This window comes from Rosa rugosa, chromosome 6, assembly GCF_958449725.1.
Source record: "Rosa rugosa chromosome 6, drRosRugo1.1, whole genome shotgun sequence".
In the NCBI taxonomy this organism is placed as follows: Eukaryota; Viridiplantae; Streptophyta; class Magnoliopsida; order Rosales; family Rosaceae; genus Rosa; species Rosa rugosa.
The window spans coordinates 7668356-7694152 of record NC_084825.1 but is presented as its reverse complement, the minus strand read 5'-3'; the positions used below and the strand labels follow the sequence as shown (position 1 = coordinate 7694152).

At 40.3% G+C, this 25797-nt stretch overlaps 1 long non-coding RNA gene and 1 pseudogene across 1 annotated transcript; both read left to right on the top strand.

The window, feature by feature from the left end:
* Positions 1-215: 215 nt before the first annotated feature.
* LOC133716148 (protein NRT1/ PTR FAMILY 5.4-like) lies at positions 216-12548 on the top strand (annotated as a pseudogene).
* Positions 12549-16036: 3488 nt separating this feature from the next.
* Positions 16037-17225, top strand: LOC133717800 (uncharacterized). The gene is made up of 2 exons (XR_009849953.1): positions 16037-16920; positions 16996-17225. It is a non-coding gene; the product is annotated as an uncharacterized LOC133717800 (long non-coding RNA).
* Positions 17226-25797: the final 8572 nt, after the last annotated feature.

Genomic DNA, 25797 nt, shown 5'->3' with positions numbered 1-25797 from the left:
GTGAGGAAGGGGGAGATCGAGGCGGTGGCCGGATTGTGGTTTGTCCCTCGCTGGCCTGGTTGGCAGATTGGCTTGGTGGTGCAAGGTTGTAGATTGCTGAGTGGTGTCGTGCTCGTGGCGGCGTGGTCTGGATCTGCTCAACTCAGTCCGATCTAGATCAGGTCTATCCGATCTGATCTGGGGAGGGAGTTGTTATGCAGGGGGGGCGCATTTCCATGGCGTGGCAGGGATGGCGAGATGATGTTGGGTGGTGCCGTGGTCATGGAGGCACGGATCAGTATGTTCAAATCTGTCTGATCTAGGTTGGCTTTGTTTGATCTGTCTTCATAAGCATGTTGGACAGGGACAGTGCGTTGCAGTGGTGCGATAGGGACAACGAAATTGTGAGGGTGGAGGTCCGGGGAATCTGGCGGCGCAGCGCATATGGTGGTTCGTCAGTGATGGCCAGGATGGGATTGGGCCAGGCTTGGCTGGTGGTTTGGGTCTCCCTTGTTTCCTGGATTGAGGCTTGGGCTTGGGCCCTCTTTTTGTGCCCAGCGGTTTTATTTATGTTTTTAGTTTTATTTATTTTAACTGGTTAGTGTTGTCACGCTTTTGGCGTGTAATAAGTCCCTACATGTATCTTGTAGGACTAGTTGGGCCAAATGTCTATGTATGCACTCTAAGTGCCTTGTCTGGTTTAGAGAGGCGTCGATCCATTTTTAAATCGTCGCAACCTCCTAGTGGCAGAATAAAACTAAGTGTCGTCGAAATTACTTTCTGGCAGTAACAGACTAGGAAAACTGTGCTTTTGGTAATTATGCTTCTTTGTAATCGAGTTATCTTTCCAATATGTCACCGTTTTGTCAAAGCAAATGGAGTAGCCAGTAGTGCACTCTTTGGTAATTGGTGCTTGTTAGAATACATGTATTTTGTAGAGACTCCTAATATTATTTTGGGACGATCTCTAGATGCTTATTGTAATCAGAGGTTTAGGCTCAATGTCCCCCCCCCCCCACCCCGCGGTATGCAACAGTTTCATCAATCAAGGCTTGAGGACAGCTGCACCAGCCCTTTATTCAAAAAAATAAAAATAAAAAAGGTTGTGTATATGTACATTTTTGTTTCAAAAACAGCAAACGAAAAATTACATATTGTTCTTGAATCAAATGCAGGTCGATATCGGTGAACTTATCTAGAAGATTGATGAATATGTCACCTCTGACATACCAGTGAACAATAGTGAAAGTTTAGCTAAATGCATCGCACTCCTAACTTCATTAGTTCATCTATATATGAAGGACCCAGAAAACACTCAAAACATCATATCGTGGACCTCTCTCTCTAGCAAAAGTCATGACAGAAAAGGGGCAGGAGACCATGTACCAAAAACACTCTTAAGGGTGGCTGGAATGCCGCCATTTTCATCATCTATAAATCATTATGCTATTCAAGAGCTTCTATATATCAAACTATGGAGCACGCCATTATATTGATTATTCTACTATTAGATAACTTTCACCCAAACCAACGTTGGAAATATTTGGAGCATGGCATATACACTGTGCAAGATATATACAAATACTGTATTTATTTTTATCTCGTGTACATATAAACATCGATCTAATATTATATCCTTTAATGCAATTAGAGAGGCAGCGAAGAGTAGGGCTGGGACAAAAAAACGGAGAAACTGAGGAACCGGGATAAACCGACCCGATTTGGCCAGTTCGGTTCGGTTTTGTCTCTTAATTTCAGTTTTCAGTTTTGGTTCGGTTCTAATATAGGACATGTCGGTTCAGTTACGGATCCCAAGTTTTGTTTCTTATTTTACCCGAACCGAGAGAGTGCAGCATATATTTACACTTTTCCCTACTTTATATAAATAGGTGGCAGTAATTTAATGAGCAAGCTCGTGCTGATGATAGACTTGCCTATATACTATCTTTTTCTCTAATAAAATACAAACCCTACTCCCATTTCTCTCTCTATGTCGGCCGCCCACCTACCTCCCTTTCTCTTTCTCTATTCTCTTTTTCTTTTTAATCATACTCCCCCAATCCCCCATCTCTTCCCTCTTAGCCGCAACCATATTCTTCTTCTTCTCTTCTCCTCCTCCTCCTTCACTTCTTCTTTGTACCAACTATTCCAGTCTTATTCTAGTCTCACTTCATTGAAGATTGAGATGCCCAATTCATTCGAAAAGCCAGAAACTGATAAACCCCCAGTCATCTTCTGATCTTCATCCCCAATCGGCAATTCCTAATTCGAACTTTAGAAGGAGATGGCTTCGAATCCTTCAAGTGATGAATTGTTGTGTTCTTTGATGGAGGAATTGAGAAAATTGCAGAACATAATGTGGCTGGGAAGCTAGGAAATTGGATATCTTTGCTGCTATTTTGCTGTGTGTATAGGAACCGGTTACAAGCCATAACCGAACCGAACTAAACGGTTCCGGATTCAAGTCGGTTCCGGCAAAAAAAAGTAACAACACCCAACCGGTAAAACATCATCGGTTCCGGTTCCGATTCCGGCAAAAAAATCCAAAAACAGAACCGATCCCAGCCCTAGTGGAGAGGTTTGCATATTATGGCTTGTCTAGTAACCTCATTATGTACCTCACAAATTATCTCCACCAGCCCACAGCCACAAACGTCAACACATGGGTTGGTGTGTCCTCACTCTTTGCTCTTCTTGGTGCCATAGTAGCCGACTGCTTCCTTGGTCGGTTCAAGACCATCATTTTCTCCACCTCCATTTATTTCATGGTAAATTTCTTGCCCAATTCCAGAGTCATTTAGGGAGTCCCAAACACCGCATTGTGCTGAATCTTAGTAAATACTACTGACCCTCTTAGTGTACCTTCTAGCTAACGCTGTGTTTTATCACAGGGAATGGTTTTACTATGCCTATCGGTCTCCATGATTCCTATCCATTATCGTGAAGTGGTGTTCTTCGTCGCACTTTACATTTTGTCCATAAACGAAGGTGACAAGCCATCCTTCCAAACATTTGCCGCAGATTAGTTTGTTGAGGACACTCCTGATCAGAAAAAGACAGAGCTCATTCTTCAACTGGTGGTATTTAGCGATAGTACTTACAGGCACTAGTTCAACACTTGTGGTGATCTACATTTAGGTTATATGGCTTCATTCTCGATACATGGATCTGCGTCTATGTCTTTTATTTATCATTGTCCAGTGATCTATTCATTCAAAAACCTAACTGTGAGATCCTTATAATTAGTTATTAGTAATAGGACCTAAAAAGTAAAAATACATGGACAACAACAAGAACTGATATTGTTTTTGGTTAGTAAATGCATTATAATTACAAGTCCTTTTTTATTTTAAAATAAAATATCGACTGCAGAATTGATTTCATACGTGAATATATAGTTACAAGTCCTTTTTTATTTTAAAATAAAATATCGACTGCAGAATTGATTTCAGACGTGAATATATATATAGTACGTGTTAAAGAATGAAAAACCCCTATATGCCAACAGTAAGAGAAAATTTTACATAGAGTACCCAAAATAAAAGTCATTCATCACTTTGGTACATCAATTTCAAAAACTATCATATTGGTACCCCAACATTAAAACTCAAACCACTTTTATAACCCGTCGTCTATAATGGCGTCAAACCTTTATTTACCAAAGGATAATTTCGTCTCTCCACATTTTAACTCAATTTTCTTTTTGTTCAACTCAAAAACTAATTTCTTTTCAATAAAAAAAAAAAAAAAAAAAACTAATTTCTTAACTCCCACAAACTATCAGACACAAAAAAACCCTCCCACAGACTAACTTTGCATCACTCTTCTTTCAAGAATTGCTTTGCTACTACAGTCCGTCAACGTCTTACCGTAAACCCCCCCCCTCCCTCTCTGTGCGACCCAGAACCCTTGGAACCTTTGCAACCATGGCGAGCACCGAAGTTCAGATGATCATGACCCAGCCCTTAACTTGATTTTCAGGTTCCTCTAGAGTAAAGCTTGAATTCATATTTGGCTCCTTGAACATAAAGACGTTAAGATTGAAGGCCGAATCATTGATTTTGATATGTACATGAATTTGGTTCTAAATGACGCTGAAGAGGTGAGCATCAAGAAGAATACCAGAAAGACACTAGGAAGGATTCTTCTTAAAGGAGATATAACATAACTCTCAGACCCAAAAAAAAAAATTCTCCCACCATCGAAACTAGGGGTGGGCGTTCGAACCCGAAAGACCGAAGACCCGACCCGGACAGAGCAAAAAAGCCCGATTCGGTTCAGTTTTTATATGGAAAATCTCGGTTCGGTGCAAAGCCTGACCCGAATGTATATTTTCGGTTCGGTCTCGGGCTTCAAATATTCGGAGACCGAAAGCCCGACCCGACCCGACCCGATTTCTCCTCCATCTCAGCGAAACCATCTCCTCCCAAACCAGCTCCTTCTCCTCCTAAACCTTTCCCCTCCATCTCAGCCTCTCAAAACCATCTCAACCTCTCGAAACTCTCCTCCCAAGCCAGCTCCTCCTCCTCCTCCATACTCAAATTTGCAGTGGCTCCTGAAGCAACCAAAGCAATACCGGAGTCCCCAGTGTCCACATATGAAGAAGCAGAATTTCAGTAAACACCCATAAACCATGTGAAACAAAGAAATCCAGATCCAACAGTTGGGAATTGAAAGAGTTTTTTTTTGCCATAAGGAATTTCAGATCCAACACAGATCTCATGCTTCCTAGACGCAAGATGTTGATTTGATGAATATATGGTAATTGGTAAATAGAGAACTGCATAATGGGGATTGGGAAGGAAGAAAAAAGGAAAAAAAAGAAGAAGAAGAAGATATGAAGTAGAATTGCAGAAGAAGAAGAAGAAGAAGAAGAAGTGTCGAAGAAAACGACTAGAAAAGAAAGAGAGTATAGAAAGTAAAATAGGGTTCTAGGTTCTATTTTGTTTTACTTCTACCGCCTAGGACGAAATAAATATAAGCTTTGCACGTAATATATTGAGAGCGTCTCGTGCTCTAGTGGTTGGGAGCAAGAATTTTGTGTAAGAGGTCAGGGGTTCAAACCTCGCCTCTTACCGAATTTTGTGTATATTTTGCATATTGGGCCCGAAAAGCCCAAAGCCAGAACCGGCCAGTTTGGGATCAGTTTCTGTCGGTTTCCATTTTCGAAAAAGCCCGAACTGACCTAGACCGATTGTTTCGGGCTCGGTCTCGGTTTTACCAAATTTTGGGCCCTGCCTGACCCGAGCCCAGGCCTAATCGAAACTTCAAGAACACCATACCAACCCTCCCCTCACCTATGTAATTGAAAGAAACTTCTCCATAATTCCATCAACTTTAACCCCAAAAAATTCTAATTATTCAATTCAATCCAAAATTGTAGCCCCTATCAATTTTGGTTTGAAATTGTTGTTCTACTTTCTGGGTTTTTGGTGGCATGGATGGGGGGAGGGAGAGTTTTGCGAGATCAGGAAATCAATTCAATTCAATCCAAAATTGTAGCCCCCATCAATTTTTGTTTCTTTAATTTGAAATTGCTGTTCTATTTTCTGGGTTTTTGGTGACATGGATGGGGGGAGAGAGAGAGAGAGAGAGAGAGAGGGTGTGTTTTGCGAGACCAGGAAGGGAAGAAGAGGAAAAAACAAAAAGAAAAAATATTGCCAAAGAAAAAAGGAAAAAGAAAAACTGAGAAGATGAAAAGACGAAATTGCCCATGAAATAGTTTACGTGGTAATGGAGTTGACGCCGTCATAGACAATAGGTACTAAAAGTGGTTTAAGTTTTAATGTTGGGGTACTAATATGATAGTTTTTGAAATTGATGTACTCAAGTGATGAATGACTTTTATTTGGGGTACCGTTTGTAAAATTTTCTCCAACAGTAATGACAGTCACTAACTAGTAATGAAGTTGTAATAAGCTAGGTAAGTAAAGCGACCTACGTGCATGCACGTATAGCTATTATATAATTTTTAGAGGAAACAAATGTAGACATATATGTAAGCTACTACCATGTGTATGAGAGATAACTACAATTATGTTATAATGCAGGACAATGTGAGCTGGGTAATAGGCTTCGGTATGCTGACAGTGGTAATGGCGGCGGGCCTCTTATTAGTTTTACTAGGGATCAAGAGGTATAGGAAGGGCGAACCACTTGGAAGCGCCTTGACCAAGGTGGCACAAGTGTTTGTGGCGGCAGCAAGGAAGTGGCGTGTGAATGAGACGCTTCATTCTGATGTTTTCTTTAAGGATGAAAGGAGTGGAACTCAGATGGGGGTTCAGCCTCAGCATAAAACTTTAGCTCGAACTAACCAACTGAGGTACATTATCTGTTACATTTGTGCACTATTTAAACTTCAAAGTATTCATCGAGCTTACATTAGGTTAATTCCTAAGAGAACATCAACAAAAAATGATTTTTGAAAGAATTATTCTTGCATAAGAAACTAATTAAGGAACATACCGATCATTCTAGCCATTGTCTAAGCATTGACTCTATTGAGCTATTTGTACGATTACAGTAGCTAGCGAGTAGCAACTAGAAAATATATGTTTTGCGAGAAAGCGAGACTTTGGAGATTGGAGTTTGGACTATACTCAATACTCAAACGATTGGAGGAATGCAAATGACACTATCATAGACCATAACTACATTGTATTCTAGATTTGTGGTAATTTTGAAGCAAGACGTGCAATAGTGACTTCTTGATGCATACTGAATTATATTAGGCGAATATTTATATACTGAATTGTTCACAACATCAAATTTTTGGACAAGGCAATGTTCATTGACTACCTTGATGCATCAAACAACATCAAAAACTCTTGGAGGCTATGCTCTCTACATCAAGTGGACGAAGTGAAGCTTGTTCTACACCTTATTCCCATATGGTTGTGTTGCCTAATGTTTGCAGTTAATTCGCAACTCCACACCTACTTCATTAAGCAAGGTTCTAAGATGATACGATCGGTGGGATAACACTTTCAGCTTCCACCAACATCACTTCAAGCCCTGGTTGGCATCATAATTTTAATCACTACTGTCCCTATCTATGACCGACTGCTCGTCCCAATAGTGCGAAAGTTCACTGGAAGTCCAACAAGGATAACAGTCTTCCAAAGAATTGGCATTGGCCTATTCCTCTCCACACTCAACATGGTTGTGTCAGCTCTAGTTGAGGCTAAAAGGGTTAGTGCTGCAAAAAACTATAACCTCATGGATGATCCTAAAGCAATAGTGCCAATGAGTGTTTGGTGGTTACTCCCACAATTTACAATTTGTTGTTTGTCATCTACATTTACAGCAGTAGGACTCCAAGAATTGTTTTATGATCAAATGACAGATGCAATGAGGAGTTTGGGAGCAGCAGCATATATTAGTATTGTAGGAGATGGGAGCTTCATTAGCACTTTTATCATATCTGCTGTGTGTTAGGGTTGCGGCTCAAAACTAATTCCATGTTGGTTGTGGATTCTTTACTTCATAAGGCTTTGGGAAACTTGTTCTAGTGTATTTAAGATTCTTGGATATTTTCCTTAGAAGTAAACATTTAGGATTAAATATCCTATTGAAAGTCGGACTAATTGTGAGCCTATAAATAGGCATTCAGGGATATTATTTTGGAGTGTGCTTTTGAAGATTGGAAGACACATTTAGAGAAGATGTGAGGGTTTCGAGATTCTCACGTTGTGGGTTGAAAGAGACTCATTCTGGATGGTCCCATTGAGACATTGTTTAGAGAGATCCGTGTGTGGATCAATTTAGAGATTTTAGAGAGTTGCAAGTTTTGACTTATCAACAAATTCTTGTGTTTGCTTGCATAGTTTGTGATTACTGTCTTCATTCAGTTTCAATCTTGGGCTAGGGAATTTGAAAGGTGACCCGAATTTCCTAACAAGTGGTATCAGAGCTCTTGGTTCAAGAGAGAGCATGAAGACATTGGAGAAATTTTGAGATCAAGATAGAGACAAGACGTGGAGTGCTATTGTTGTAGGAGTTTCTATGGAAAGTTGAAGGCTAAGGAAAATTGAGGAACTACTACAAGCATGGCGGGTGAAGATATCAAAGAAGATTATGGAGATACAGTCATGATCGCATCATGTTTAGAGAAGTCACAGGCTGAGCGGATCTGAGATATAGGTTGTTTCGAATACTTAAAGATTGATTAAGTGAAGTAGGAAGGTTAAGTGAAGAGGAATAGACCTACAAAGTTGAGTGAAGTAGGTTGATGCACAAAACCTACAAAGTTGATGGTGCTGGAACAATCAAGATTAAGGTGCATGTTCGTCGTGTTTCTAGTTTCAAGAGAAATCTGATATTTCTTGGAACATTTGGATTCTGAAGACCACAAGATTGTGGGTTAAGGTGGAACTTTTGAAGTTTTGAAGGGAGCACTCATTCTGATGAAACTAATTAAGTACATGAATGGTTTCTGTCGTTGAGAAAGGAACTTTGTTCGAGGTGGAACTATTGATTCCATTGAGAATTTGGTTCAAGGTGGAAGATTGGCAATCTTGGTTCTTGTTGGCATTGTAAAGTGGTGAGAAATTGGCAACGTGGAGAAACAGAATTTGCTTCTGAGATGGTGAAGTTTCAAGAGCAACAAAAATTGCAGCAGTCCTTAAAGGGAGGTAGACCCATAAGGATCCAAACACAAGTTTGTGGTGGGGATATGCTAGCTCATGCATAATCCACAATTGGAGTGTCACCTACTTTGGAGAGTAGAGTTAATGAGGAAATCGAGAAGCAAATTGGTGTTCTAAGAATGATGTGTCTAGAGAAGATATCCATGAGTTTATGGTGGGAGAATTGTTTTAAGGGGATGTTGCTCGAGGTGAGTTGTGTAAACCATTAAAGATTGCTCCTATTAGGTTTGGCAACTTTGGTGAAGCCTTGGATTGCATGCAAGTGGCTGCGCGGTGCATGTTTGGGGAAAAGAGTTATTATCCAAGGATCAAGTTTGAGTGGTTGTGAAACTTGGCAAACTAGTTTGGCTATTGAGTGCAAGAGGAGCATTGAGGTGTGGTGATTGTGGTTCGTTTAGAAGATTTAGCAAGCTTGCGTTTAGTGGAAGTTTGGAGATTTTGAGCTGAGGTGGAAATTGTTAGGGTTGCGGCTCAAAACTAATTCCTTGTTGGTTGTGGATTCTTTACTTCATAAGACTTTGGGAAACTTTTTCTAGTGTATTTAGGATTCTTGGATATTTTCCTTAGAAGTAAAGATTTGGGATTGAATATCCTATTGGGAGTCTGACTAATTGTGAGCCTATAAATAGCCATTCGGGGATATTGTTTTGGTGTGTGCTTTCGAAGATTGGAAGACACCTTTAGAGAAGATGTGAGCGTTTGGAGATTCTCACGTTGTGGGTTGAAAGAGACTCATTCTAGATGGTGCCATTGACACATTGTTTAGAGAGATCTGCGTGTGGATCAATTTAGAGATTTTAGAGAGTTGCAAGTTTTGAGAGTTTGGGTGTATTTGGGAATTCTCTGTTGAGATCTTGGGTTGTGAGGAGAGAGATTATTCTAGAGTGGGAAGAACCAAAATGTTCTTCAAGTTGTAATCTTCTTCTTATCCAATGGATCGACTATCATCACCACCCGGGGACATAGGTCAACTGATTGACTGAACCTCGTCAACAAGGATCTTGTGTTTTCTTGCATAGTTTGTGATTACTGTCTTCATTCGATTTCGGTCTTGGGCTAGGGAATTTGAAAGGTGACCAAATTTCCTAACACTGTGCAGGCTATTACTTCCAAGTCTAGTGAAAAATGGTTGGGGACAATTTGAATTGTGCGCACCTTGATTATTATTGGGTGCTTGCTGGATTAAGCGGTTTGTGTTTAGGTGTTTATGTGTGGATTGCAATGGGTTTTGTGTACAAGAAAGTTGAAGGTGTAGAAACAACCGGGGAACAGCTGATTACCAACAGGTCTATGGTTTGAGAGATATAAGACTATATATAGACAAGAAATAACTAGCTATGCTATGCATGAGTTATTGCATGGGAAGTAAGAAGGTGGAAGGAAGTCATGAAAGTTGCAATAGAAAGTAAGGATGGTGTGTAATTATAGTAATTTTAGGTTTGACCGTGGATCACTACTGAAAAAGTAGATTATTAAATTACAAATTAGATTACAACTTATTTATATCATTTTTTTAGACTTTTGTATATGCTAATTTTTTCTTTTTAGTAGAAACAACAATTGTTCGCCTAACTAACTCAACTCAATTACATATCTATTTTATTTTTAAAATGTGATCGAGATGATCAATTTGTAGGATTTTCCAATCTCATTGTAGTACTTTCCAACTCAGTTATTTAGGTCATCATACTGTGATTGCACAAACAAATGTAAAAGACGTGGCAAGAACCTATGCTTGTTTTTTGCCCATCCTTCTATGCTATGTCATGGGTATTTTATATATATATATATATATACAGCCCTTCTTGGCTGCGGACGTCCGTTCTTAAGCTAAGGAACGGATTTCAAGTTTTAACCCACTTTTCGATTACATTTTCACATCTTAACCGTTTAGTTTTTAGGTATATACGAGTAGATCACTTCTGCAAATTTTCAGCCAAATGATGATCGTTAAGGCATCCTAAACTACAATTTACCATTATAAACACGAACGGTTCCAGTTCGACAGATTCGGTTCGTTCGTGTAAATTGCAGTTTTGAATGCCTTAACGATCATCAATTTGGCTGAAAATTTGAAGTGATGATCTATACATTAGGACCTAAAAACTGAACGGTTAAGATGTAAAAATATGATCGAAAAGTGGGTCAAATGTGGAAATCCGTACTTTTTGCTTAGGTATGGATATCGGCACCTGAGCAAGGTTGTATATATATATATATATATATATATATATATATATATATATATATATATATATATATATATATGGTTATGGATCTGAGCCTAGGCCAAATGTAACCTACAAATGAGTTACTCATTGCAATCCATCGAGGATGGATGGAAGTGGAAGTTGAATGTGATTGTGCAGTTTTTGCAACTGCAGTGGCACGCACAAGTGATGATTGTTCTGAGGTAGGTCGTATTGTAGACGATTGTAAGACATATATGAGTGCTTTCAATTGGTTACAAGTGCGACACATTTACCATGAAGTAAATGACGTGGCTAATAGGTTAGCGCTTCTTGCTTGTTATTCTTATTCTGATGAGTTTTGGATTGAGGAGGCTCCTGCTATTATTCAGAATGTACTATTTGAGGATTTATGTAAAGCTTCTAATGTAGCCCGAAATTTAGGCTCTTTATACTCTCTGAGGCATAATGTTATATTTTCTCATCAATAAAGTTGGGTGAAGGGAACTATATTACTCACCTATTTCCAGTCAAAAAAAAAAAAAAAGAGTTGTGGTGTAGAAGGCCAAGAAAGTTGATAAATCTTCTAGTGACTCAAATATTAAGTGTATTAGAGACCCATAAGGCTACAGTCTAGAAAAACATCTGCAATGTAACCAAACCATAGAAAGATAAACCATTCGTCTCAAGCAAGTGACCACAATGACGCAACAGAAGATTAAAAAATTCCTCGGTCACTGCCTTGGCCTTTCGTTTTGATGCTTTAGAGAAAAGAAACACTAACGTAAGCAACAACAGCAAAAAACATATCATTCTCTAAGCAATGAGTGAGGATAAAAAACTCGAAGTTCTTAAAATGAGAAGGTTAGGTAATTGCCTAAAAAGCAGCCTATCAGTTACCTCGGTCTCTATACATAGTAAGGAACTGCCTGCATTCTTTTGCCATTTATCCTTAGTTGAATTCATATTTTGAACTTTGAATCTCTTGATCTTTCATAATATTTTCAATGACCAAACTGTTGTTAAGTGATAAATAGTAACTCTTAAGATCTATGGTGTTGAATCATCCCTTCTCATTCATAAAAGGTGGACAGCCAAATCATTCAGAAAATAAAAAATATGAATAATTCGTATCTGTACCATGTTTATATTCTTCTATTGGTATCAGACAAAGGAAATTAGTATTTTAGAAACCATTAGTTTTAATATTTTCAATTGAGCACAAGAAGATTTTAGCCTGCATTAAAAAAGAAAAGAAAATCTCTCTGAACTTTGTACTATAGATTGGCATGAGGTTAGAGAAGAACAAAAAAATCAAACAGCACACAAAGCCTAAACAACATCCACTTAAGTGCCAATTTTAACCATGACAATTTAGAAAGAATGCTTGTTTTCATAACAATGCATTATTGTGCTTATTTGCTTTTGCAGGTTCACTGGACTCACAGCATATAGTGATCTTTGTCAAAATATGCAAACTGAAGAAGGGAGACAAAGTATCTGTCCCTGCAACTTCTGATCAGTTGGGAATTTGGTAATATGCTAAGGTTTTCGGTTCCTAGGTTAGTAGATGTGCCAGAAGCAAAGCACTACCTCAACTGAATTTAAACTCGTTATAGGTAGCAATGCATTCAAGGACAAAGAAGAAGCTGATTTAGAGTCAGCTCTCCAAAAGGTAAATGCTAACTTTCATTCTCATCAAGGGTACTTTTCTGATGGGATTAACATCTAATTCAACAATGTGAGGGCTGAAATGCTAGAAGCTGCAGTTGTTAACCTGAACACCTTTGGCAGAGTTTAGGTACATAAAAAAACACTTGTGCTCAACCACATATTCAACTATTGTTCACATTTAATAGACTACTTAATATTCCTAAAAGCTAAGTTAAATGAAGTCAAAGAATATATAAGTTGCAGTCCCAGAAACTATATCTGCTCTCAACTCAGTCCAGTTAACAATAATATGATCCAACAAAACCAATACTCTACAAAGCCTCTGAGTGACTACCCCAACACAATGCAAAACCTCATTCAACTCCAATGCTTTTGAGAACCCAGTAGTTACACTACAGTCAGCTGGTGTAGCCCAAAAAACTCACCCAAAGCAAGCTGCATCATAAGCCAATCATAAAATAAGAACAGATATTTCAGAGTTTGAAGTTCAGTCTTTCATTCACAGAACAAATATATTTTAAGCTATATGAAATTAGCAGAATACCATGTAGTTTAGCTGTAAATAAACAAAGGCTTTCTTACAATGATAATCAAATAATTCAGAACATACACCGCCTCTAGCAAATTCTCATGTTTATTTCTTCCAAAGTGCTGTTCACTTTTTCTTCATTTGTAAGCTCATTCACATTCACAAAAACACAAAGAAAAAATAAAGTCAAACAGATTCAAATATAGACGCGCATGAAGCAAAAGAACTAATCAGCAGGCACTTAAACAGAAAAACATGAAAATAACAAAAATAGAGCAAAAACACACCTCAGATTAAGGATGGATCTAAAGGTCCAAATCCTTTTTTTTTTTGGGCATCAATTGAGCATAATAAAGCAGCTGTAAACCATTGTGACATCAAATCTCATTTAGCTACTAATCTCATCTCATATCTACTTACAACTTAAACCTCTTATATCCAAAACCACACAAAACTTGAAACCCTTGCTTTGTTTAAAGATGAAATATGCCAAAGTTTTTAACTTGTTTAAAACTTAATTGTATGATAATCTCAACAGAGGCATATATGAATCCATCTCCTTTCATCCCTAAACCCATCAAAACTTAAACTGACAACATATAGTATATTTAGAAAGGGGCAACAAAAATCTCCAATTCAGGAGCATAGTTACTTAATGAGGCCATACATAACTACATATAATTAATTAACCTCCCAAACCCAAATATCTACATTTGAAAGGAAATACCTCACTGGGTTTCTCACTAAATCTTTCTACTATGCATCCTCTTCCCTTAAACAACTTCAAAGTTACTGAAAGCAACATAATGGACAAAACAAGGCTTCGTGGTGAAACCACAGTGATACATAGGATAGACCAACAATATTCGAACTTTATCTCTCACTTAAAAGCGAGCCTATAAGCTATGGAAAAAACATAGTGAATAGACAAGCAAAACTACACTCGTTAGGGCTCATACTTGTAGCCCTCAACTAATCACTTCAATAGACAAGAGTCTCAACCATTTTAGGGGTCAAACTTGCCATAAATGTATCCACAATCGTCTTCCCAAGACTGAATACACTTTCAGAGGCAACTATTAATGCAGGTACAGCCAAAACATCCCTTGCGATCTGTGATAGAATTGGATATCTTTGCAAATTTTCTTTCCACGAATCCAACAGTTGGAAACTTGCATTTGTTGGCTCTAGCAAGTATTTACCAACTTCGTTATTGATCTCGACAACATCTTTTTCCTCCCTAAGCGTTATGAACTCATGCATACTTGCAGCATGGCTATCCTCTTCAACAACAGTTGCATCTGCAGTGTCAAACTTTGGCTGAGTCACTGAGAAAGAAGCTTGTGCAGCCACAAGATCATTGTCTGCATACTCAATGGAGAGCCACAAAACATGCTCTTGACTTGACTTCATTCACCATCATAGCCACCATCCTCTTGTCTTGCTGCAGTTTTGGAGGAAAAAAAAAACTAAGTACAACAACTTGTACTTTTAAAAACAAAGAATTAATGAGTACTAAACCAAGTTTGATGTTAAGTAATAAAAACTAAAAGCAAGAAAATGCATTAGCAGAATGCAAAATGTAGAAACTAGTACTAAATTGCATAATGCAGTTTAGTACTAAAAACAGAATGATGTCATTTCATTGTGTTTCAGGGTAAATACCAACAGTCGATGATGTTCCCGAATACGTTGTGTGCCCTTTGTTGCCGATAACTCTCTACCTGCTACAAATCAAAGTAAAGATCAGAGGGAGATCGAGGTTGCCAGTCTTGAACCCTCTGAAGCTTAAGTCAGAATCAATCAAGACCCCATCTTGTTGGTGGCGACATTATGATTATCGATGAGGGTCTCCCTCGGCTGCTTGCCTTCCAGTACGAGCCCACGCAGCAAGTCATGGCTCCCCATTCGGTCGTCATGTGAAGGATTGACCCTTCGTCCTCTAAGTGGCTTCTTGGTTGCAAAAACAAAAACGACTTTAGTGTCGGCGATACACATAATAACAAATAAAGAAAGGAACAATAGAACAATGAATAATAGTATGAGAACAAAAGAGATGCCCTACGTAACACTAGAGTTATCTTAAGCTTCACGAGAACCGCAAAGCGATAAAGTCGGTAGGAGCTCCTATCAAACAGAGCCGAGAACACGCTAAGCACCCTACGAATGCGTTTGTGCTCCAGTTCTGATTGTTTATATACCTAGATGCCGATAGCCTGAAAGACACCCGGCACAACGTTGGAACGGTCACACTGCTGCCAATCACTACCGGCAAAACACACATTCTTCCGCCAAGACAAAATCTGGGATGTTGGTAGGTCGTCCACTATCAACCCATATTTACATGGCTTCATAACGATACACCTTGCAACCTTCTCCTAATTGATACCAATCGAAGGTCCATCTCTCTTCTTTCCACCAACTCTCTCATTGACATAGGATTCAAACTGTAAATCCTCGCCCTCCAACCAAAGAAAAGTTTTCCACTACTTTATAGCTATGTCTAGCATTAAATATGTTGAGTTCCATCTAGTGCACATGTGAGCCCCTGAAAATTTTAGTTAACTTTTGAAAGTAATTTCTTGCCAATAAGATTTTTCCGCAAGGTGATTTAAGTGGAGGAAATGACTTTGGAGATTGTTTTAATGTCGAGACAACCTATTGGGCCTTATGATTTAAGTTTGGGCCGAGATTCTTTCATTTGGGCCTAGAAGGTTACCGAAGTTTAGTGAGGCGACCGTTTGTTGAAGTTTCGAATACGATAAATTGAGTTGTAACAAAGTTTTGGATTTTTAATTTTTATGAAATCGAGTTTTGGGCCTAGGACAAAGTCGAGGAGTAACTTAGGAAGTTTCCGACAAAAAAAAAATGAATCAAAGAAAATGTTACGAGCCCAAAACCGAAAGCAATCAGCTAAGAGAGTCTCGTAATTCGTCGCAAGGGTAAATACGGTAATTCTCACACACTAGTATAAATAGGAATAGAAAGCCCTAGAGACCCCAAAACTCTCCTCTCTCCCTCTCGGCCGCATCCTCTCTCTCTCTCTCTTTCTCCCCCGACCTCTCGCACTCTCTCTCTCTCTCTCTTTCTCTCTGCCATCGCCGGAAACCACCATTTCTGGTCACCACCTTGCAAAACCGCCACCACCAATCGAACCAGGACGGGATTCCGACCTAAACCCAGCAAGAATCACCGGCATGCACCGCCTCCAGCTACTGCATGCAACCACCACAGTTTCAGCCACCATGCCTAGCCGGAAAGACTACTTCCAGTCACTTTCTCCACTCACCGCCACCACCACTCGATCCAGCACCCAAAACAAACCAAACTTGAGCCTCACCTCTCGACATGTATCGCCCACAGCCACCGTACACGACCATCACAGTCGCGACACCACTACTCCTCCACTTTCTTCAATTTCCGGCTATTTCCTCGCCCTTCCGCCACCATAGTTCTACTCGACCAGCAAAGCGGAGCAAAACCCAGAAACCCCTCTGCCTGCCGACGCCTGACGACGCCGTTCGAGCATCATCGGAGCTCTCGGCTTCACATGTCTTCGTTTTCCGGCCTCCAGTCCAAATCGAGCGAAACCACCATCAAGAGTAGAATCAGCGCCTTGTCAAACACCAAATCCCTAGGGCCCCGACCTCTAACTCCGACCAGAGCCACCTCGTCCGCCGCACGCGCCTCTAGCTCCGCCGCTCACGGCTGTTGGAGCTTCCGACTGCCTTTATTAGGTAATCTTCATGTTTCGCTTTGATTGGAGCTTTAGGTTTGACGTGAAATGAAATCCCTAACTCTGTCATTTAATTGGGATTGTGTGAGGTTTGTGGAATCTGCGGTTTTGAAGAATTGGGAGAAGAAGGAATGGTTGGGTCAGTTTCAATTTGAATCGGAAATGGTAAGGTCTAAAAGCAGACTCTGATTTGATTACAAGATTGGTCAGTGGTTGGTTGTTAATCCTTTGGTGCCTTAGGTGTTAAAACAATCGTGGTGGTGAATTGCTGCAGCGATGAATTGGTCTCTGAACTGGAAAAGAAGAATGGTAAGGGGACTGTGCATCTGGGATCTATATGGTTGTGTGCTGTTTGTATTGATAGAAGTTATGGCATTACTGAGTAAACAGAATGAGATATGGTTATGCTGCTTGTGTATTAACTGTTATGTTGGAAACTTGGCATGAATAAGTATATGAATAAGTATGAATTGGCTTATTGAATAAAAGAGAATTGTCTTGAGAATTAAAAGGATGAATTTGTTATCGACGTCGAAATGTAAAATAAGAATGGAATCAGTGGTTTGGTCAAATGCATGAGAAAAGTGGTAAATAAGAATGGACCGGATTTTGATAAGTGAATTAATATGTGGGATGTTCAATTTAAGGTCCGTGAATAGAAATATTCCAAACCTATCATATCCCGGATTTACCGTAGAATGAAATTATTCGGGAATGGTGGTTGCTATTTAATTGCTTAAGGTTTAAAGGCTAAATAAAATGAGGTCAAACCGGTTGACCGAAACTTTAATATGGGAAGAAGTGTGATCACCATATCCCGAATGAGCTTACTACGTTAAGTGAATTGTTCGGGAATGGTTACTATTAATTATTGGTTAGAGATAAATTGGTAACTTGCAAAGGAATTGAACAATTTGAAATTGTAAATTAATTACTTATCGGAAATAATTTTTATTAAAGGACTCGAGCGTGTGCACATGGAATTGGATGAAGTATCGAAAGTCAGAAACAAAGCTAAGCGTGGACGAGCACTCCAATTCCAAGTAGGGTGAGTTGTCCCTTCCTTGTTAGAGGCTTTTCAATATATGTGGAATGCTATACTAAGACAGTATGTTGCCTGCAAGTGCGTTTTTGGTTGTTCATTAGTCGATGCCTCGTGATACTTGTGTTTTCATAACTGATAATTGCTGATTGCGAAAACCGAGGCTAGACTTGCATGTTGAGATACTGTACCCATTGTATGTTTGTACTTGTGACCTGAAAGTGAATGGGACCTAGACGCGTTGATTCCTAGGGATCCCACGGTATCGATAACCGTGAACCTCCAGAGGGGGCTGTGCTCCTATGTTTGTCGAGGAAGGGTGAGTACTGACAGTGAACCAGTCATAGGAGACTCAGGGCCAGGAAATGGACACTTTCGCTACTTGTAGTCACAAGGACTACAAAGTAGTTGGCTGGTTCTCGAAGGATGATGAACCGGGTCGGCCACCGATTTGTTTTAGTTTAGCCGACAGGTAAGTATCTCGGAGCTCCAAGTTGTGTGAAGCATGCTGCATATGTTTTATAAAAGAGAACAAATGTTTGTGGTTGACTCTTTTTAAAGTATTTTCGATAAACGTGCACAATATTATGTAGTAAATATTTTCAAGTATATTATTTTTCAAACCTAGCATGGTTGGGTCGGCCCCTACTGGGCATGCGAGGACGAAAGCTCACCCCTACAACAGTGTGCAGGTCTCGAACATGTGGTCGGGGAGCGTACAGAGGAGGCACATGGCCCGGCTTGGCGCATTCTTCTTTAATTTTATCAAAAGAAGGTTTTGGTCCTTTATCGGATTTTGAAGTCACTTATTTATTTACTTTTTAATTGTTTCCTACTCGCTTATTTACAAAATTTCGGGAGGCCCTCAATCCTGGGGCGCGTCTCTCACACTTGTATTTACTTAGTGATTTGTTATTTTTCAAATTGGGCTCCTATTGTAAGCCCAAATCCTTTAGCCCACTTTAAATTCCGCTTTGAAGATATGTTGTTCGGTTGCTAGAATGATTTGTCCAAGAAGATGTTTTGTAAACCAACAACCTAAACCCAAAAGGCCTTGCGATTTCGGGTTGATAAGTTATCGGGATGTCATTCGTGACATGTCGGTTTCTCATTGGCTCGGGGTTGCGGCGCTGTGGGACCCCCTCTCTCGGGTCACCACAACACACATCTAAAGGCACTATCCTACCCTTGTAGTCAATTATTTCTTGTGCTGCACACTACCTCAACTTCTCCAACCTAGCAGGACTTGATCTAATGTACTTTACACAGTTTCTAATCCTCTCAATTGAGGAATCCATGCTCCTCCATTCCATCCTTGACAATTAAGTTAAGGATGTGGCTGCAACACCTCATATGCAGAAATTGCCCACTCAAAACCAGCTCTCTTCAATTCTCTATCTTATCTCTCATGTAATCTAAAACTACTTGATTGGGAGATGCATTATCCACGAAAAAAAGTAAAAACTTTCTCTATTCCCCACCCAATTAAACAAGTCTCGACTAGTTATTTTATTGTATTTCCCCTATGGTTTGGTATCACTAGGGCTAGATTCGCCACTAAACCCAGCCTTTTTATCCTATATCATCTATCGTACTGACTATTGTTGGTACTCCAATTCTGAAACCATTACCGATCTAAGTTCACCGGTATACCGACTAATCGGTAACTGAGATATCAGTTTGGTATCGGTTGGTTTTCAGTTTCAACCGCAAGCAAAACCACCATGGAAGCCGGCGAGTTCGAACTTTGTCTCCATATATAGTTGCAGATCTGGAGGAGAAGAAAGAAGATGAAAAAAACAAGGATATATAAGAAAGAAGAAAGAGAAGAAATCTGAGGAGGAACAACTGAGGAGTTTGGGCAACTGAGATTAGCACTTAAAAAGAAAAATAAAGAGGAATCAAAGAAACTTTGAGAGGTTTTGTGACTGGAAATTTGGAATTGAGAATAAAGATAAAGAAATATGTCTTTCATAGAGTCTAAAACACGAGAAGCAGAAAGATAAAGAAATCTGGGCTAAATGTATACAATTGTTAGAGAAGAAGAAAGAGAATGAAGATTTGGGAGGGGGGAGGGGGTGGGTTCGCGGTTGTTCGATAAGGAAGAGATGGATGAATATGAATGGTTTGTGGCACAGTGTGTTGATGGGAGAGAAAGGAAAGGAAGGTTAATTAGGCTTATATATTATTTTTGCTTGTAATACACCAACCCAATGCAATTGACCTAGGGATTGGGGCTTTGCATTTGCATGAGGGGGTGGGTTCGCGGTTGTTCGATAAGGAAGAGATGGATGAATATGAATGGTTTGTGGCACAGTGTGTTGATGGGAGAGAAAGGAAAGGAAGGTTAATTAGGCTTATATATTATTTTTGCTTGTAATACACCAACCCAATGCAATTGACCTAGGGATTGGGGCTTTGCATTTGCATGTATGATGGTGGGGGTTCGAATCTCCCCATCCTCAAAGTGTGGGGATTATTTTGAATTTTTCTATATCCAATTCACTTCGGCAAACACTTTCTCAGTTTGGGCCGGTCCGGTTTTGGCTGGTTTGTGGTTGGTTCGGGCCATTCAGCTGAAATTACCAGCCCTAGGTATCACACATAAATTAAGGACCTTGTTTTAGAGAAACGGGAATTGGGAGAGAATTGCTGTGTATTCTCATTGATAATAGGGGCCTTTTTATATAGAGGATTACAATGCATAGAATCTGAATTGTACAAGGAAAGGTAATCATACATTAAATGAATATCTCTAAGATTCTCCGAGATTATCTCTAGTTAATAACCCTATTACCACTAGGTTAAGTAACCTAGAGTTTGGGCCAAACACAATTTGAATTTACTTCAACACTCCACCTTGTGTCGCCCAAACGTGGTGCTTCTCTCATTGCCTCGTTAAAAACCTTGCCGAGTAACAAAAACCATGTCGGACAAAAAAAACCTTGGTCGAAGGGGAAAAAGTGCACAACACACCCTTCACGTTTGGAGACCATACATGTAGACATCTCCCCCTGATGACTACGGTCCTGGGAGTTCGGATAACTTCCGCAAACGATGCTACCAACATGATCCTCGGAAGTGGAATTTAGGCAACGACTTAGTGAGCAAGCCTGCCACACTGTCCTCATATTGAAACTAGTTCACTTTGATCTTGAGGAGAGTTTGTTGTTTCTGATTATCTTTGGTGTTGTCACTTTTGATGTAGCCTTGCTTCATTTGTTCAAAACAAGCAGCATTATCCTAAATGGTCGTAGGCTCATCTGTGGTAGACTTCAAACCACAATTTTTCGAACATGCGTAATTATGGATCCAATCCATATACATTCACGAACCACTTCGTGAAGAGCAATGATCTCTGCATTGTTCGAAGATATAGCGACTATGGTCTGTTCTGTAGACCTCCAAGATATCACGGTCTTTTCCCATGGTGAACATTTAACCAGTTTGGGAATGACATTTGTATGGGTCAGAGAGATACCCAATATCAGCAAAACCTTCCAAAACACATGTCGTTTTGGGATGTGGATAGTGGTCGCAGGCCAGTGTTGGCGGTGTTCCTGGTGTGTGATTGGTCTGAATCCATCATCTCTCTGTAGGAATAAAACAAGTCCATATAAATCGTACAACTCAAGTATCGAAAGATATCTTTTACACCAATGCAATGGCGTCGCGTTGGTGCAAAGCTATATCTAGCTAACAAGTTCATGGTAAATGAGATGTCCGATCTTGTGCATTGAGCTAAGTACAATAATGCGCCTATTGTACTTATGTAGAGCACTTCCGCCTCTAGCACATCAAGAGGATCCTTTTTAGGATGAAGAATACGGACGATCATGGGGGTGCTTAGAGGTTAGACCTTGTCAAAATGCCTAAGCATCTATCAACACGGTGCTCAAGTTCCAAACTGAGGCATAATCGTGTTCTCCCAAGATCCTTCATCTCAAACTCGGATTTCAAGTGTTCAGCGGTTTCCCTTAACTCTTTAAGGGCTTCCAATGAAGATCATGTCTAACATGAACCGCGATGGAATTCGAAACTTGTTATGGAAACGCGTGGGCATATCCTTTCCGAATCAAGTAGTCATCTTAGTGAGCGTTTCGACCTTATTGTAAATGCTCTCCGTGGTCTAGAGCCACTTGACTTGGGTAAGTGAAGTTCACCATGAACCTTCATGTATATTTTGTATCTTGATCCCTATAGAGATACGTAGTGACCACATTTGTAAGCTGTATGTTCAGTTATGTGGAAACTACCAAACTGACATGGTAGTGGAGTGCAATGATATCCATTACGAGAGAATATGTCTCATCGTAGTTGATTCCAGGGCGTTTTGTGAGAAGCCTTGCGCCATAAGGCGAGTTAACTATCTCTTTTTCTCAACACACTTTCTAACGAAGACCCATTAGTCAATAGGTTTTATGTTAGGAGGTGTTGGCATCACTGGCTCAAAAACCTTCCTCTTCGTTAGAGAATCCATCTTAACCAGGATCGTATCTTTCCATTTAGGCCAATTTTCTCTACGTTGGCATTCATTCATCAACGGAGCATGGTTCGATATCATCGGACTCAACAAACTCAAGCGCAACGAAATGCTTGACTACGTCATCAATTATGATGGAGTTTCTATCCCACGTCTCATGTACACTAGTGTAATTTTCGTAGAGCTCTATATTCTCATGAATAGGTTCTGACGTTGAGGCGTCCCCCAATGATAACCATAAAACGGAAGATTCTCATGAGACGGATTTGAAGTCTTGATCATCAAAAGATTGGAATGTGCCAAAGTATCCTTTGAATCAACGGGCCTCCCACGCATCCTAGCTGAGGCCATGGCCTATAACGCCAGAGTACCACTCTCTTTGGCGTTGGCGACATGCCTACCTCCGTGTGGGGTGGCGCTACATCCTCTCATAGGGACGTCCTTCCTTGCAGTTTGCAGCATATTTGTGTGATCTTGTCACTTTAACGGGGATCGAGATGAGACATAGTGGGGACAGGCCACGATAATTCTTGTCGTTCCTGTTGAACATCTGTGTTCTTATGTCCCCCTAACGACAGGAAGACTGTCTCATCAAAGTGACAACCCGCAAATCTAGCGGTAAGGAGATCGCCTTGCAAGGGCATTAAGTGGCGGACGATTGTTGGAGTCTCAAATCCAACGTAGTTGCCCATTAGTCTGTAAGGACACATCATATAGCGTTGTTGCAGCGCAATTGGCACATAAATGGCACACCCAAATATGCGTAAGTACGATACTTGTACCCAGTCACTAGCTGTAACGCAGAGGTAGATTGAGTAGCAGTGGGCCGTAGACGAATTAGCATAGCTGCATGCGATATTGCATCACCCTAAGCGGATATAAGGAGATTGGTGCGCATTACCATTGTTCGGACTACCATCGTAGTCGTTTCCGCGAGACTATTTGGGTGTGTTCATGGGAATATGATGTCCAACATCAATCCCATTGCAATAACCGTCGAAAGTCTTCGATGTAAACTCTCTAGCATCGTCAAGTCCAATTGACGAAATAGGATGATCCGAGAAGTGAGCCCGTTGTCATATGATGTTTGTTAAGAGTGTAGCATAAACAACATTACAAGTGGACAATGGCACAACACGTGACCAGCGTGTTTGCGTGTCGACCAATCATCATGAGATATTTAAACGTCCGCAGGTTGGTTGAATCAGTCTACAGAATCCCTATGGATTCTATGTAAGAACAGAATGAGTATTTTCATATCCTTTGCATAGGACGGTCTCAGTCCTAATTTCCCTAAGGAACAAGCTTTGTAAACTAGTGTAGATACCTCTACTAGCATGACTAAGTTGCTATGTCACCAAGCATAAGTAACACCCTCTTTGGGGGGCCCACAAGCCATGGTGGGACCCAACCGTGACATGCATCCCGTAGCCCGATGTCCAAGCTACGCCACGGTAGTCGGAAGCAGCTAATACCTCGCCGGGAAGCCACCTTCCTGGCCTTGCCAACATGCCTCCACAATATGGCTTTCTAGACTAGAATAGTGGTTTTGAATCCCACATCTAAGAAAATGTAAGTGAGAGGGGTTCCCTTACCTATAAAAGGGACCCCTCCTCACACTTAGAAGCCATCCCATTACACACTTTGTAATCCCTTTTGGGCCGCAAGGCCCAAACACACATAGTACAATATTCAAGTGGACGTAGTCTCCCGCTAAGGCGGGAGACGAACCACTATACATCGTGTGTCCCTCTCTCTCTCTCTCTCTTTTACGTTAATTAGAGTCACCGATTCCAAACATTAACAACTAGCGAGAGGCTTTAGAAGCAACCAATCAGGATTGTGGTTGGGCATGAGCGTCTGAAACGCTATTTGAAGCAAAGTTGGTGATTGTAGCATCACCTAGGGCGCCATCACCATGATGGACGCCATCCATGGCGTCATGGATAGGGATTGTGCCAACCCTAGGCTGGTGGTGGACGGCAGCGGTGCTAGAGACAGCAGCGGTGGTCACACATAGTCCAGGAGTCAACTTTTGATTCATACTTCGTTTCCCTCGAAAGAATAGATGTTCGTGTGAAGTCTTTAGTAGATGGATCATCATGACTAGGATGACCTATCATGTCGTGACAAAGCCATTACGTGTATAAATCCAAGAGATTTTCTCTCATAACTTTATTGGATTTAATAGCTTGAATAGTGACATAGAGTCCACTAAAGAGACATAAACTTCTCTAAGATGCGCCTTTGTTCGCAATCATTGGAGGTATTGCAAAGGAACTCATTTCCGTTCTCCACATACGTTTTCTCATGGAATCCATTGGCTATTCATAGGTGCAATTTTCCCTAGAGAGTTTCTGTGACAGTAATCAAGGTGCCATTTGGCAAGGGGAACTTGGGCTATTCCATGTCCTTGAATTAATATTGATGACCCCGTCATCGTAGTCACAAAAGTAATATGCTCAGAATCAAAATGGAGTCATAATGAAAAGAACTCAAAATTTTATTCATAAGCCAACGAAGTACATCATTGTCTCTTAACCATTAGGAGAATCTAATCCAAATGCTAGCTAATACAAAACAAAGGTAGTTGTTTGACTTCTTTCAGTAACTCCAAAATAAATATGACCAGGTGAGTAGAGAGATGTCGGTGGAGCAATTATCTCAATACCTTCCAAGACATCATACTCATTTTGGATAAGCCTATGTGAAGAAAAACTAAACCAATGGCATTTACTACAAAGTATATGGCAATTGCCTGTTACATCTCTTGGAAAAATAAAGACTTAAACAGAATTGGCTATCTATTGATCTCAGCCAGATTTGTAGTCTTCAACCCTTCACTCTAAATCATATTCTTAATCTTCTTGTTCCACATAGTGAGCTTCTATTGCTTCACAATATGCTTTGTAGGCGGTGACAATTTCTGCACGAGCTCTACAAATGTGTGCCCAATGACCGGATACTCCACATCGAGAACATACATCTCTTTGCTCAGACTCCATTGATTGAGGCACTTTGAGAGCGTCATTTAGATGGCTCTTAGTGTTGGTGGCGCCACAAACATGTCCAGTGGCGTTGCCTCCCTCTCTCTTTCCACGTTGACCCTGTTCGGTTCCGTGTTCGCCTATTTTAGCGGTTACCTTCCCAAGTAAAGCAATTATATGGACCAGAACGTCCAAAAGTATCCCTACGATTAAGGTTTCGCTCTTGGCGCCCTCTCTTAGGGGCACGACTATAATTGGATTCCAGAATATGCTATGTTTCCACGGATCTCGAATTACAGTTATTTACAAGGATGTTGTCATGCTATTCAGCGACATTCATAGCTCCAATAAGCTCAAGAAACCTTGTGATCCATCCTGCAGTAACATCAATTCAATAGTTCTTAGCAACCATCAATGCAGAGACGGGGAAGGTAGAGAGAGTCTTCTCAATCAACATCGCATCTGTGATCTCTTTACCACAGAATTTCATTAAGGATTTAATGTGAAGTGCTTCCGAGTTGTAGTCAAGA